Source organism: Triticum aestivum, chromosome 6D (assembly GCF_018294505.1).
Source record: "Triticum aestivum cultivar Chinese Spring chromosome 6D, IWGSC CS RefSeq v2.1, whole genome shotgun sequence".
Taxonomy (NCBI): domain Eukaryota; kingdom Viridiplantae; phylum Streptophyta; class Magnoliopsida; order Poales; family Poaceae; genus Triticum; species Triticum aestivum.
The window spans coordinates 186,297,296-186,311,000 of record NC_057811.1 but is presented as its reverse complement, the minus strand read 5'-3'; positions in this window follow the sequence as shown (position 1 = coordinate 186,311,000).

The window sequence follows — 13,705 nt, the reverse complement described above, 5'->3', positions numbered from 1 at the left end:
GAAACTTATACCAAAACTTGTTCCTATTCTGCTATTTTTTTACCACAACATGGTAGTACCATGACATGACACCATGCCAAGTTTCATGATTTTGAGGCGTGTTTTGGATTTACAAGAATTTTAAAACCAAGCTTCTCAATGTTCTTGGCCGAACCACGATGCCTAGATGTTTGAATTTCATTCCCATTTCTTGCATGGGACCTAGAAATTCACCCGAGGACACACATGTGATTTTTCAGTCAACTTTGGTGCACAGGAGCATGTGCTTGTAGTTCAAATTTGAATTATGCACATTAAATGACCAGAAACTCAATTAATGTATAAAAAAGGCCAAACGAACCCGGAATAATTCCAAAATTTAACAGGGCACTCATATAGTTCTATGTTGCCTCTGTAAAGAAAATCTGGCGGGAGGTAGCGTATATTGTTTCGCACACAAAGATATAAATAAATAAAGAAACAGAGAAATTAGCCCTATTTAATTCTTGGGTTCTTATTATTTACGCCACTAGTTGTGTATCACTACTCATTTTTGCCATTAGAAGTTACAAGTACTCAAAAATGCCATCGATCCGTGAGATGCCTGCTCAAAAATGCAATTAGATATCTAAAAAATGCCATCGTTAAGTTAGATGTTTGCTCAGAAATGCCATTAGACATTGTTATTTTCACGTCAAACCCCGTTGACCATGTTACATGACAAAAATAAGTCGATTCTCACAGTGATAAGTTAATGGTGTCTAGCACAACACACCCCTCAAATAAAACTAAGCACCCTGGAATTCTTTGACAAAACTAAGCACCCTGAAATTCTTTGACAACTAAACTGCTGGCTATATGATGTTGGCCATATATATTGTACGTATATAATGTCAAGAAACGAGTGGTAGTACTATACCAACTAAAAGATGAAATGTATGAAATATAACGAGAAGAAACATAACATAGTTCTGCTGGGGGCTCAACACAGCACACCCCTCAAATAAAACTAAGCACACCAGAAATTAAACTAAGCAACTAATCCGGTAGACACTGCATTAGAACCAGCATGAGCAACGACACTGCCACCTTACTCGGAGTCCTCGTCCACGTCCTTGACTTCGTCCTTGTCCCTCTTCCTCTTGGGCGATACTTCTTTGCTTGAACCGCACACTTGGTTCTTGCTCTTCATCCAACCCTTGTAGATATTGAAACAAAGGTAGCCATCCATTGCAGCGTAGTGGATGTGGTCCATATCTAGTACATTCCACTGCCATGCATGACGATGAAACATGTACGAAGGTTTCTCTAGTTTACCGTACAAAGGATGAACCATGGCTCCTGCCAGGGTCAGCATTGAAGGCTGATCAAGGGAGGGCACCAGCCCTTCCTTCTGGAGGTCGAAGGGGTCGCCTACAACGAGACCTATCCGACCCAAGATTTCCTTGTCGTTCCTAAAGTCTACAGTAACGAATTTGACTCGGCCGCCCTTGAGGAAGTTCTTAAATTCCTCGCACTCAACGTCGGAATGGCATATGTGGTAGACCAAGCATAAGTCATGCACGCAAACCTGGATCACGACGGGCTTCTTCTTCTCTGCCTCCTTTAGTTTCTTCTCGCTTCCCAGGACTGTGGTGTACTCAACATCTAGCCCAGCGACCCACTCATCATTTGAGTTTTCGAACATGCGTTTGAAGCGAGCAAGGCATTCTTTCACCGTTGCGGAAGAACGGGTGTAGATGACGTTGAACTCATCGCCGGTGATGGTTCTAACCTTGTACTCACCGCCGATCATGGAGATTTGGGACGCCATGGATTTGGGAGGAGGGTTAGGATTAGTGGAACTGCCGTAATGTGAAAGGACGGGATGACTAGGAGCGGTTTATCGATTGTAAAAATGTCGAGTGGGGGGGGCGTGCGAATGGCAGGGTAGTGGCTTGCCTGGTGGATAAATGGATTCATGCACAGTACTATGGGGGCCCAATTAGATGTCATGTCTACTCACGCCCAATTAAATGGCTTTCGATGTCATGTCAAGCGTCGGGAAAATTACAGGTGATACGAAGCTTTCCATTCTCCCATGATACGGGCTTCTGAGAGCCCTTGGATCTGAGATCGAACGGTTGCATGGTATGAATCTAGACCTATGGGTGAATATCCTATCCTGGAGGGTTATTCTGCAAATTTTCAGCAACTTAGCATGCGACCGTTCGATCTCAGATCCAAGGGCTGCCAGCAGCCCGTATCATGGTCGCGCCTACCACGACCATCACCTCGCTCGCACGGTCGCGCCCTTGGAGATTTAACACAGTGCGTTAGGCTATCTGATGTTGGCATGTCGTACATAGTCATCACTTAGTCACTCATACAACAAGGTTAGCTATAAGGTTGGCTATAAGAGTATTTTTTGTTTACTTCTCTCTATCTCTTTCTTCGTAGTATTTATTGCATTTGCCAAGGAGTGACCTCTTCCAATGAAATGGTGCTTAGATGAGGTGCTATGGGCATTAAATGGCGTAGCAACTCAAGTCCCCAATGCATAGGTGCTTAGTTTTTTGTTGCTAAGTTTGCTTCATCTAGGTACACGCGCTTAGCACCATTTCTTCCTGGGGTCACCAAACTAGTCTCTCTCTTCTTAATTAACTTGCCACATCAGACTTTATGCCTATGCGGCAGGCTTAGCACCTGTAGGATCAAGTACAATAGTGGGCTATAAGCCTGCTTTACATGGCATTTTTGCATATGTGGGGGAAAGAGGCAAGGAAAAAGTGGAGGAGTGGGCTCTCAAGCAAGAGCCAGCCTCTACATGGTGGAGCATCGGGAGAGGCACCTGTATGTCAAGAATCGGGAGAATCAAGCCGGTCGTAGCGCCGCAGTTAAAATGATAATGGCAAGTCAAATCACTGGGCCCCACCTGTCCAGCAGTAACTCACTGTCAAATCACACAGCCCTACGTTTGCAGCAGCCTACTCCCTCATCTTCTCGCGTCTCTGTCGAACCGACTAGGCGGAACTGCCCCGCCTACCGCGCGGGAAAAGCCCCGCCCTTGACTTTTAAATAGTACAGTATACTAATTTTGTATCCATAGATTGCGCCATGGAGCAAAGCCTCAAGAAAACGACAGTACACATGTGCGGAGTATACAGCATGCCCGTCGCGTTCGCGTCGCACCCTAGACGGTCGGTCGGTCTGGCACGCCGTTCTCTGAATGAAACGCGCGTCATATGGCATTTGCACACACATGTGGGACCGCAATTAAGAACCGACCATAGGCACACTTCCCGACCCCGCAAGTCGGCTGAGTTAATAGAAGTACATACTCCACCTTGGTACCTGGACGATCCCTGCAAGACACGGAAGATCAGTTCGTCCATGCATGTGACCAGACTCCAGCAGACACGCCTGGATTGGCTATCGTCTACATATCATGCAGGCTGTGTTGTACAGGGCTGTAGTTCTGGTGAGAAATCTAAAAAAAGGTTTCTTGTCATCTCACAAAATTAGGTGTCATGTGCTTCGGATCACTGCGAGGGTTAAACAGCGACAACTGAGTTGGGCTAGTCATTGGGGGCACATGCACGAAGACTACTCGACTGCCATCTAGGTCAAGCCGGCTATGTTAATTAGGGCATCTATCGACGGACCCCTTTTCTACAAGTTTATCTTTAATTTGAGCTTTGATCCTCGTCTAGTTTGTCCGTCGGGATTCATCTTGTCTCCTTTGGGCAGTGAGGTTATGATTTCTTGCCATGTGTCATTTTTTCGTGTTATATGTTATAATCCGGTGCTTCAGATCAAAATGACGACAATTGCGCCTCCGGGGCACGTGCATGAAGACTTCTCGACAGTCATTGCCGAGGTCAAGCTGGCTCAGGCCATTAGACAAAAGAAAACTAGTACTCCACTATAGAGGCAGGAGCCTCCGCGCTTGCTTGCTAGTGTTGCTCTCTTCACACTGTCTTGTCCTCTCCAGATCTAAACACGACAGCGGTGGCCACACACACTCTCTCTCTCTACTCACCGCTGGTCACAGATCCAGCGGGATCCTCTCCGCCGGGGAAGGTGAGAAGGTGCAACGTTCACGCGGTCGTCCTCGGCGATGGCTCTTACCCACTGCCGGCACGTCCGATCAGCGTGCCTTGCCGTTCACTCCCAAGCATCGCTGGCGAGGGAGGGCCTCCCACCCCTTCTTCCTCGCTGTCGTAGTGTGGGCAGATCCGGCCTCCCGCCGCCCACCTAGCGACATCCCGGCGACCCTCAGGCATAACTTCCTTCAAAACCGGCCTTGCTCTACTTCCCGAGCTCCTGACGTCGCTGTATTTGTATCTTTAACTATTTCTTAGGCCCCCTCGTGTAGATAGGATCGACCGACTGTTCGAAAACCACATAATTTTTTACTGTTAAGAGGTAAAACTAGTTCATGCACTCGAATCTAGTAGTACTTGGTTCAAACAAGGAAGAAAGGGGGTGGGGGTGGGGGAAGATTTGTTACCTGAATCTAGGGCTTGGTCGAAAGAGGAAATAATGGGGGCGAAAAGTAGCAGAGACTGGCTATCCAACTGGTCTATAGGTCTAATAGGGAAATAAAGGGAACGTAGTACAAACTCAATATAAACCCGATCTATTGGTTGAAAAAGGAAAGAAAGTGGGGACTGGGGGACAAGTCAACAGAGTAAGTCCAGCACTAGATTTGCTAGCCTCACACAGTATAAGGTGGCTATATACCGAACAAAAATGGGACCAACCCATATATCCTCTTCTGATGTTTGTTGCCCCGAGCCGCTCTTATGTAATGCCACTGGTAAAATGTAGCAGTCGCACTGTTAAAAGTAAGGACACGTTAAACCAATGTTATTTTCAATGTAATGCCTCCAGTAATATGAATCAATGGCACTTTTTTTCATGTCCTGCTAAATTTCCCATTAAGATAGGTTGCTTCTTTTCGTTAGAGATGCAACTGTCCTGGTCCGCCTACTCTCCTGGAGCTTCACGACCAACCTTGATGTTGCTCAATTTTATTGCAACTAATGAAGAAGCTCTGTGGGTTTCGTTTTCTGATGGAAATGGAACCGGGGCTGGAGCCCTTTTCTTAAAAAAAGAATAAGAAGAAGCTGCTAGCTCATGGGACATTGCTTCATTTTAGGTGAACTGCACCAAAAGGTCCCATGAATTGAATCATCCATGTTGGTGACTGGTGTCATCCCTTCTACGATGGCGTTGGCTACAGATATGGTTCCCATCACGAGGTATGTTCCTTTTTGGTCTGACCGTTTGCCAAAGATCCTGCATGTTGATCCTGCTCTTGTGCTACTGTTTTGGCACTGCCATGATAAAGCAGTAATGTTATTATTTTGCACCTTAATCTAGTGGCACTATTAATTTGAGGCAATGTTTTGGCACCGCTAGTGCCACTGATTTTTTTATATATCGAAAGAGGGGGTTCCCTCCGATTTCATTAAAGAAACCATAGAGAACCATTATCCGACAACATCTCAGTGTAAACGGGCAGTTATGCAACTACTACTAGAACGGACTGAGTACTAGTAGGAGACAAGTTCGCCACATAAGCTATGCAGGTAGGGGGACGCAGCACCAGCTCGACTAAGTTTGGATTACAACCCAAATGCTACCACGGAAACATTAGGGGGAAGATAGGGACTGAAAGAGCCAGCTTCAGCATCCCAGTCTAAGCACCCCCGGCCTTCATCCAGCGCCGGCATCCATCTTCAATCTCTCCTCTTCTTCCTCCAGCGCCGCCGGACCACCTGCTCCCGCCTCCTGCTGCTAGCAGCTCTGCTTAGCACGCTTCGCTGTGAAGCGCTACTCCACCGTTGGCCAGGCCATCCCTCCGCCCCTCCACACCTCCTGTTCTTCTCCACCGACTGCCGAACCACACCGCACCAGAACCAGTTAACCCTCGTACACCTCTCCGTCTGCGACTCTACTCCCGCGTCTTCCCATCTCCGGCTCGTTGCTGTCCGGGGCCTCGCCGTCGTCCACCACCTTGGATGCGCTCGGTGGGGAGTGGTCAACGTGGTCAACGAACGACACTATCGGAAGTAGACTGTGCGTGGAGAGGCTGACAGCTGGGTCCACGGCCGCATGCAAGGAAATGCCTCCTTATTACGCGCAAAATAATGATTCCTCCACCTGACAGCTGGGAACCACCGGAAGGGCCTCTGTATTTCGCGAAAAAACGTTCCCACCGCTGACAGGTTGGACTCACCAGCTATATCTTCGCACGCAAGGAAGTGCCTCCTTAATACGCACAAAAAAATGAATACTCCCCCTACTAGTTGGGACCCACCTTGGTGGGAGGCTGACTTGTGGGCCTACTAAGTTGACGGGGACGGAGTGCTTTGTCAACTTAGTCAATATGAACGATTCTAGCTTTAGTGACCGTACGATGTCCATCCAACGGTCGTAGTGCTTCTTCAACCTCTGGTCTTGTTGCTCCAGCCGCCCAAAGCAGCGCCGGTCGTGCCGCATGCTCCTGCCTCCCGTGGCCGGCTGTGCTGCCGCGGAGGCCTCACCGCCCCCTACTATTCCCACTGCTGGCCAGGCCATCCCTCTACTCACCCACACCCCCTGTTATTCTGCAGCGATGGCAGCCTCACACCGCAGCGAACCAGTGAACCCTCGTACTCCTCTACGCGTGGGCATCCACTGCCGCGTCTTCCCCGGCTCCGCGTCGTCCCCTTCCTAGGCCTCGCCGTCGTCCACCGCCCTGGTGCGTGGCGTGGTCAACGTGGTCAAGGAACGGCTTCCATCGGACGTGGACTGTACGTGGAGAGGCTGACAGCTGGGTCCACGGCCGCAGCAAGGAAGTGCCTCCTTATTATGCCAAAAATAATTATTCCTCCACCTGACAGTGGGGACCCACCGGATGGGCCACCGTATTTTGTGAAAAAACATTTCTCCCTGACTGCTGGGACCCACCAGCTACATCTTCGCACGCAAGGAAGTGCGTCCAGGCAAAAAAAAACGATTCGCCCCCCTGACTGCTGGGACCCACCAGCTACATCTTCGCACGCAAGGAAGGGCCTGACAGTCGGGACCCACCTGGTCGAAGCGTACGTAGTGTTGTCATTCTGGTCGCGAACGTGTACGTACATACTGGTCGATGTAGAGGCGCGGACGTGTCGTAGCAGAGGCGCGCACGTAGCATGTACACGTATGTACAGCGGCCAGGGTGCAAGAAAGTAAATACGGCCACGTACGTACATACGGACGGGGTCTGGAACGCCTACTCGCGCGTACGTACGGCCAGGGCTCGTGTACATGGCTGGGTCGGAATGAAGAAACAACGTCGTCGTCATGTTCATGGGGAGCCAACCGGCTGGGTCGGAACGGAATGCGTCGTCGTGTTCATCGGGAGGGCTTGGACGGAACAGCCAGTGGAAACGTGGCCTGCCGTACCGAAGAACGGAGGAACCGGCCTTGTGTTCGACTGGCCACGTTCGAAACGGGATCCTGTTCATCGGGAGGGGTCTGGCGTACCGCAAACGGAGGAAACAGACCTCCTACGGTCGAAACGGGGGTCCTGTTGATCGAGAGGGGTGTGGCGTACCGCAAAACGGAGGAAACAGACTTCTGTTGGAGCGCTACGGTCAAATCGGGGGTCCTGTTCATTGGGAGGGGTGTGGCGTACCACAAAACGGGACTCCACAGGGTACTGTTCATCTCCACCGTCGACCCCCTCCAGCCACCACGGGCTACTGTTCATCCACCGTCGACCTCCTCCAGCCTCCACCTGCGACTGTTCATCCACGGGCTCCTGTTCATCCAGCCTTCACCGCGCGCTACTCCACCGGCTACTGTTCAACCAGCCCTCTCCACGGGCTCCTGTTCAACCACCCCTCCATGGGCTACCATTCATCCAGCCCTCCACCATCTACTGTTCATCCAGCCATCCACGGGGTGGTCCTGTTCATCCTGCCCTCCACGGGGTCCTGTTCATCTAGCCCCAACCGGCTCGATCGATCGGGGTCCTGTTCATCCAGAGGCAACACCATGGGGTCCTGTTCATCCACCCCCACCGGGAACTATTCATCCAAACCCCCCAGCAACGCTCATTGTTCATACAGAGGCAGCATCGATCGGCTTCAGTTAGCAGCAGTAGCGAAGGAATCGCTCGATCGGGTTCAGTTAACAGCCATCGATCGATCGCTCGGGTTCAGTAACGCGTAGCCTGCAGTGTGATCGCTCGGGTTCAATTAGAGCCCAACGCCTCGCTCGGGTTCATTTAGAGCCCAACGCTTCGCACCCACACGCGTGCGTGTACGAGAGAAACGCGCATCGCTCGGCCCTGAGCACCCACCATAACCGGGAACACCCCGATATTTTCCTCGCCCTCGCTTCTACCACGGTTTTTTCCGTCATGGACGGCCCAAAGAATGTCATGCAGCTGCGTCTCCGGCCCGCCCAGGATGAAAAGCCCATTTTCTGTCATGATTTTTTGTCATAGAAGTAGGACCCCACCACATCTATGATGATACCGGGTTTTGTCACAATTATCGTCATAGAAGTGTCATAAGTATGACAGATTTTTTTCGTTCGGCCCAAAATGTCAAGGATGTGTCTTTTTTTTGTAGTGCCTCTGGTGGATTCTTTCGCCAGTATTTTTTATTAATTCCAAAAATAACTTCTGTGAAGTTTCAGGACTTTTGGAGCTGTGCAGAATAGGTCTCTAATATTTGCTCCTTTTCCAGCCCAGAATTCCAGCTGCCGGCATTCTCCCTCTTCATGTAAACCTTGTAAAATAAGAGAGAATAGGCATAAGTATTGTGACATAACGTGTAATAACAGCCCATAATGCAATAAATATCAATATAAAAGCATGATGCAAAATGGACGTATCATCTCCCCCAAGCTTAGACCTCGCTTGTCCTCAAGCAGAAGCCAATAACGAAAAATATGTCCTCATGTTTAGAGGTAGAGGTATCGATAAAATAAAATACGGACATGAGGGCATCATGATCATTCTTATAACATCAACATATATGTATATTGTCATATGATTTCTTATGCTCAAGTAATAATCTATTCACAATGAAGTATGAATCAGAAACTTCACTGAGAACTAACAAACTATGATCTTGGTCATTGAAGCAATTGCAATTTATCATAACATCGGAAAGAGTCAACATAAGAGCTTTTCAGCAAGTCCACATACTCAACTATAGGTAGATATGGTATGATCTTACTCAATCCATAGGTAGATATGGTGGACTCTCATGGCAAAACTGGGTTTAAGGATATTCGGAAGCACAAGTAGTATCTCTACTTGGTGCAAAGAATTTGGCTAGCATGAGGGGGAAATGCAAGCTCAACATGTTGGATGATCCATGACAATATACTTTATTTCGAATATAAGAAAACATAACCCATTACATTGTCTTCCTTGTCCAACATCAACTCTTTAGCATGTAATATTTTAATGAGTGCTCACAATCATAAAATATGTCCAAGATAGTATATTTATATGTGAAAACCTCTCTTTCTTTATTACTTCCTATTAATTGCAACGATGACCAAAACTATGTTTGTCAACTCTCAACAACTTTTATTCATCATACTCTTTATATGTGAAGTCATTACTCTCCATAAGATCAATATGATCTCTTTTATTTCTTTTTATTCTTTCTTTTATTCTCTTAAGATCATACCAAGATAATCAAGCCCTTGACTCAACACTAATCTTTATTATATATAGCTCACGGACTCGATTACATAGAAGGATCATAGAGCAAAACTCAAAACTAGATCATACTAAAACTTTATTCTACTAGATCAAGATATTACCAAAAGGATCAAACTAAGAAAAAGGTAAAGATAGGAGTGTGATGGTGATACGATACCGGGGCACCTCCCCCAAGCTTGGCAGTTGCCAAGGGGAGTGCCCATACCCATGTGATTATATCTCTTTCTTCGGAGGTGGTGATGTGATATTCTTGGCGATGATGCCCTTCAGGATACGATTCTCTTCCTCGAGCTTATTGACTTGTTGCTTGAGATCCATTACTTCCTTACGGAGCTTACCCGTGACGGATAAAGCTCTTGCACCCATGGATGTTGCATAGTTGCGGGAGAACAAGTAACACTCTTTTTCATAAGAGAGAAATTTAACATTGGAGGGGATGACCGAGTTTGGGATAGCTGAGCTCTGTAGTTCCCCCATCGTAAATCCTGCCCGGAAATGAGAAGTAACTTCTTGATCCTCCTCCATGGCATCTATCCTTTTCAAGTCGGCTTCCATCTCTTCCTCCGTTGATGGCACAAAGTGGTCAACATCACTGTTTGCTCTTGGTCCCGATGTCGGATTCGACACCCGGCTCTCCCCGACTGACTCTTGAGAAGACATCTTGCTCTAATCTGCGACAGAAACAACTCGAAACAAAAACAGAGGATATTTGTGTGGTACGGTGGTCAAAACCTTCGGGAGATTATATAATGAATTTTTACCGACCAAAAGAAGTATCGTGCAAGAAAACGGAGTCTGGAGAGCACACGAGGTGCCCACAAGGCAGGGGGCGCACCCAGGGGGTAGGGCGCGCCCTCCACCCTCGTGTCCTTCCCGGACTACTTCTTATTTTCCTATTTTCTCAAAATTCCAAAACGGATAAAAATTGCCATTAGAACTGTTTTGGAGTTGGTTTACTTACCGTACCACATACCTATTCCTTTTCGGAGTCTGAAACATTCTGGAAAGTGTCCCTTATGTATTCCTCCGGGGTTACGGTTTCAATAACATTGTTTCAACATTTTATTGGATTACCTGAGATATAATGTTTGATTCTTTGACCGTTCACCACCTTCGGATTTGTGCCTTCGAAGTTGTTGATTTTTATGGCACCGGAACGATAGACCTCCTTGATAACGTAAGGACCTTCCCATTTAGAGAGAAGTTTTCCTGCAAAAAATCTTAAAGGAGAGTTGAATAACAACACATAATCACCTACATTAAACTCACGCTTTTGTATCCCTTTGTCATGCCATCTTTTAACTTTTTCTTTAAACAGTTTGGCATTCTCATAGGCTTGGGTTCTCCATTCATCAAGTGAGCTAATGTCAAATAGCCTCTTCTCACCGGCAAGTTTGAAATCATAATTGAGCTCTTTAATGGCCCAATATGCCTTATGTTCTAGTTCGAGAGGTAAGTGACATGCTATTCCATAAACCATTTTATACGGAGACATACCCATAGGAATTTTATATGCAGTTCTATAGGCCCATAATGCATCATCAAGTTTCTTGGACCAATTCTTCTAGATCTATTAACAGTCTTTTGCAAAATTAATTTGGGCTCTCTATTACTCAATTCTACTTGACCACTAGACTGTGGGTGATAAGGGGATGCAATTCTATGATTAACACCATACTTAGCAAGCATTTTACGGAAAGCACCATGAATAAAATGTGAACCACCATCAGTCATCAAATATCTAGGGACTCCAAACCTCAGAAAAGTAACTTCTTTAAGCATCTTAATAGAGGTGTTATGATCAGCACTACTAGTTGGAATAGCTTCTACCCACTTAGTAACGTAATCAACAACAACTAAAATATGTGTATACCCATTAGAGGAAGGAGACGGTACCATATAATCAAAGCCCCAAACATCAAATGGTTCAATAACGAGTGAATAATTCATAGGCATTTCTTGACGTCTACTAATATTACCAATTCTTTGACATTCATCACAAGACAAGACAAACTTACGGGCATCTTTGAAGAGAGTAGGCCAATAAAAACCGGATTGCAATACCTCATGTGCAGTTCTATCTCCAGCGTGGTGTCCTCCATAAGCTTCGGAGTGGCACTTGCGTAGGATTTGTTCCTGTTCATGCTCAGGTATAAAACATCTAATAACACCATCTACTCCTTCTTTATAAAGGTGTGGGTCATCCCAGACGTAATGTCTTAAATCATAGAATTTTTTTCTTTTGCTGGTATGTGAAACTAGGTGGTATAAATTTAGCAACAATGTAATTAGCATACAGCATACCATGGAGCAGCACGAGAGACATTTATGATAGCTAATTGTTCATCAAGAAAGCTATCAACTATAGGTAGTGGGTCATCAAGAACATTTTCTAACCTAGACAAGTTGTCTGCAACAGGGTTCTCAGCTCCCTTTCTATCAATAATATGCAAATCAAATTCTTGTAGCAAGAGAACCCATCTAATAAGTCTAGGTTTAGCATCTTTCTTTTCCATAAGATATTTAATAGCAGCATGATTAGTGTGAACAGTTACTTTAGAGTCTACAATATAAGGTCTGAACTTATCACAAGCAAATACAACTGCTAAAAATTCTTTTTCAGTAGTAGCATAATTTCTCTAGGCATTGTATAGAGTTTTACTAGCATATTGAATAACATTTAATTTCCTATCAACACTTTGTCCTAGAACAGTACCTACGGCATAATCACTAGCATCACACATAATTTCAAAGGGTAAATTCCAATCAGGTGGCTGAACAATAGGTGCAGAAATCAAGGCTTTCTTAAGTATTTCAAATGCTTCTACACAATCATCATGAAAGACAAAAGGAATATCTTTTTGTAAGAGATTAGTCAGAGGCCTGGAGATTTTAGAGAAGTCCTTAATGAACCTCCTATAAAAACTAGCATGACCAAGGAAACTTCTTATACCTTTAATGTCATTGGGACACGACATCTTTTCAATAGCATCAACTTTAGCTTTATCAACTTCAATACCTCTTTCAGAAATTTTATGCCCCAAGACAATACCTTCATTAACCATAAAGTGGCACTTTTACAAATTCAAGACAAGATTAGTTTCTTCACATCTCTGCAAAACTTGATCAAGGTTGCTCAAGCAATCATCCAAAGAAGTTCCATATACGGAGAAATCATCCATGAAAACCTCAACAATCTTTTCACAAAAATCAGAGAATATAGCCATCATGCATCTTTGAAAGGTAGTAGGTGCGTTACATAAACCAAAAGGCATACGTCTATAAGCAAAGGTACCGAAAGGGCAAGTAAAAGTGGTCTTTTCTTGATCCTCTTTTGACACGGGTATTTGAGAGAAACCGGAATAACCATCTAGAAAGCAAAAATGCGTATGTTTGGATAGTCTTTCTAGCATTTGATCAATACTATCAGCAATGAAAAGTAAAGGGTAATGATCCTTTTTAGTAGCTTTATTTAATTTGCGGAAATCAATTACCATTCTATAACCTGTAACAATTCTTTGTGGGTTCAATTCATCTTTATCATTAGGAACAACAGTAATACCTCCCTTCTTAGGGACACAATGGACAGGACTTACCCACTGACTATCAGCAATGGGATAAATTATACCTGCCTCCAGAAGCTTTAGTATTTCTTTCCTTACCACTTCTTTCATCTTAGGATTTAACCATCGTTGGTGATCAACAACTGGCTTAGAATCTTTCTCCAACTTTATTTTGTGTTGGCATAGAGTGGGACTAGTGCCCTTAAGATCATCAAGAGTATATCCAATAGCAGCACAGTGCTTCCTCAGAGTTTTCAATAATTTCTTTTCTTCATGCTCTGAAAGGTTAGCACTAATAATAACAGGATATATCTTTTTCTCATCAAGATAAGCATATTTAAGAGTATCAGGTAAAGGTTAAGCTCAAATACGGGATCACCCTTGGGTGGAGGAGGATCCCCTAGGATTTCAACAGGCAAGTTGTGTTTCAAAATAGGTCCCTGTTTAAAGAATACTTCAT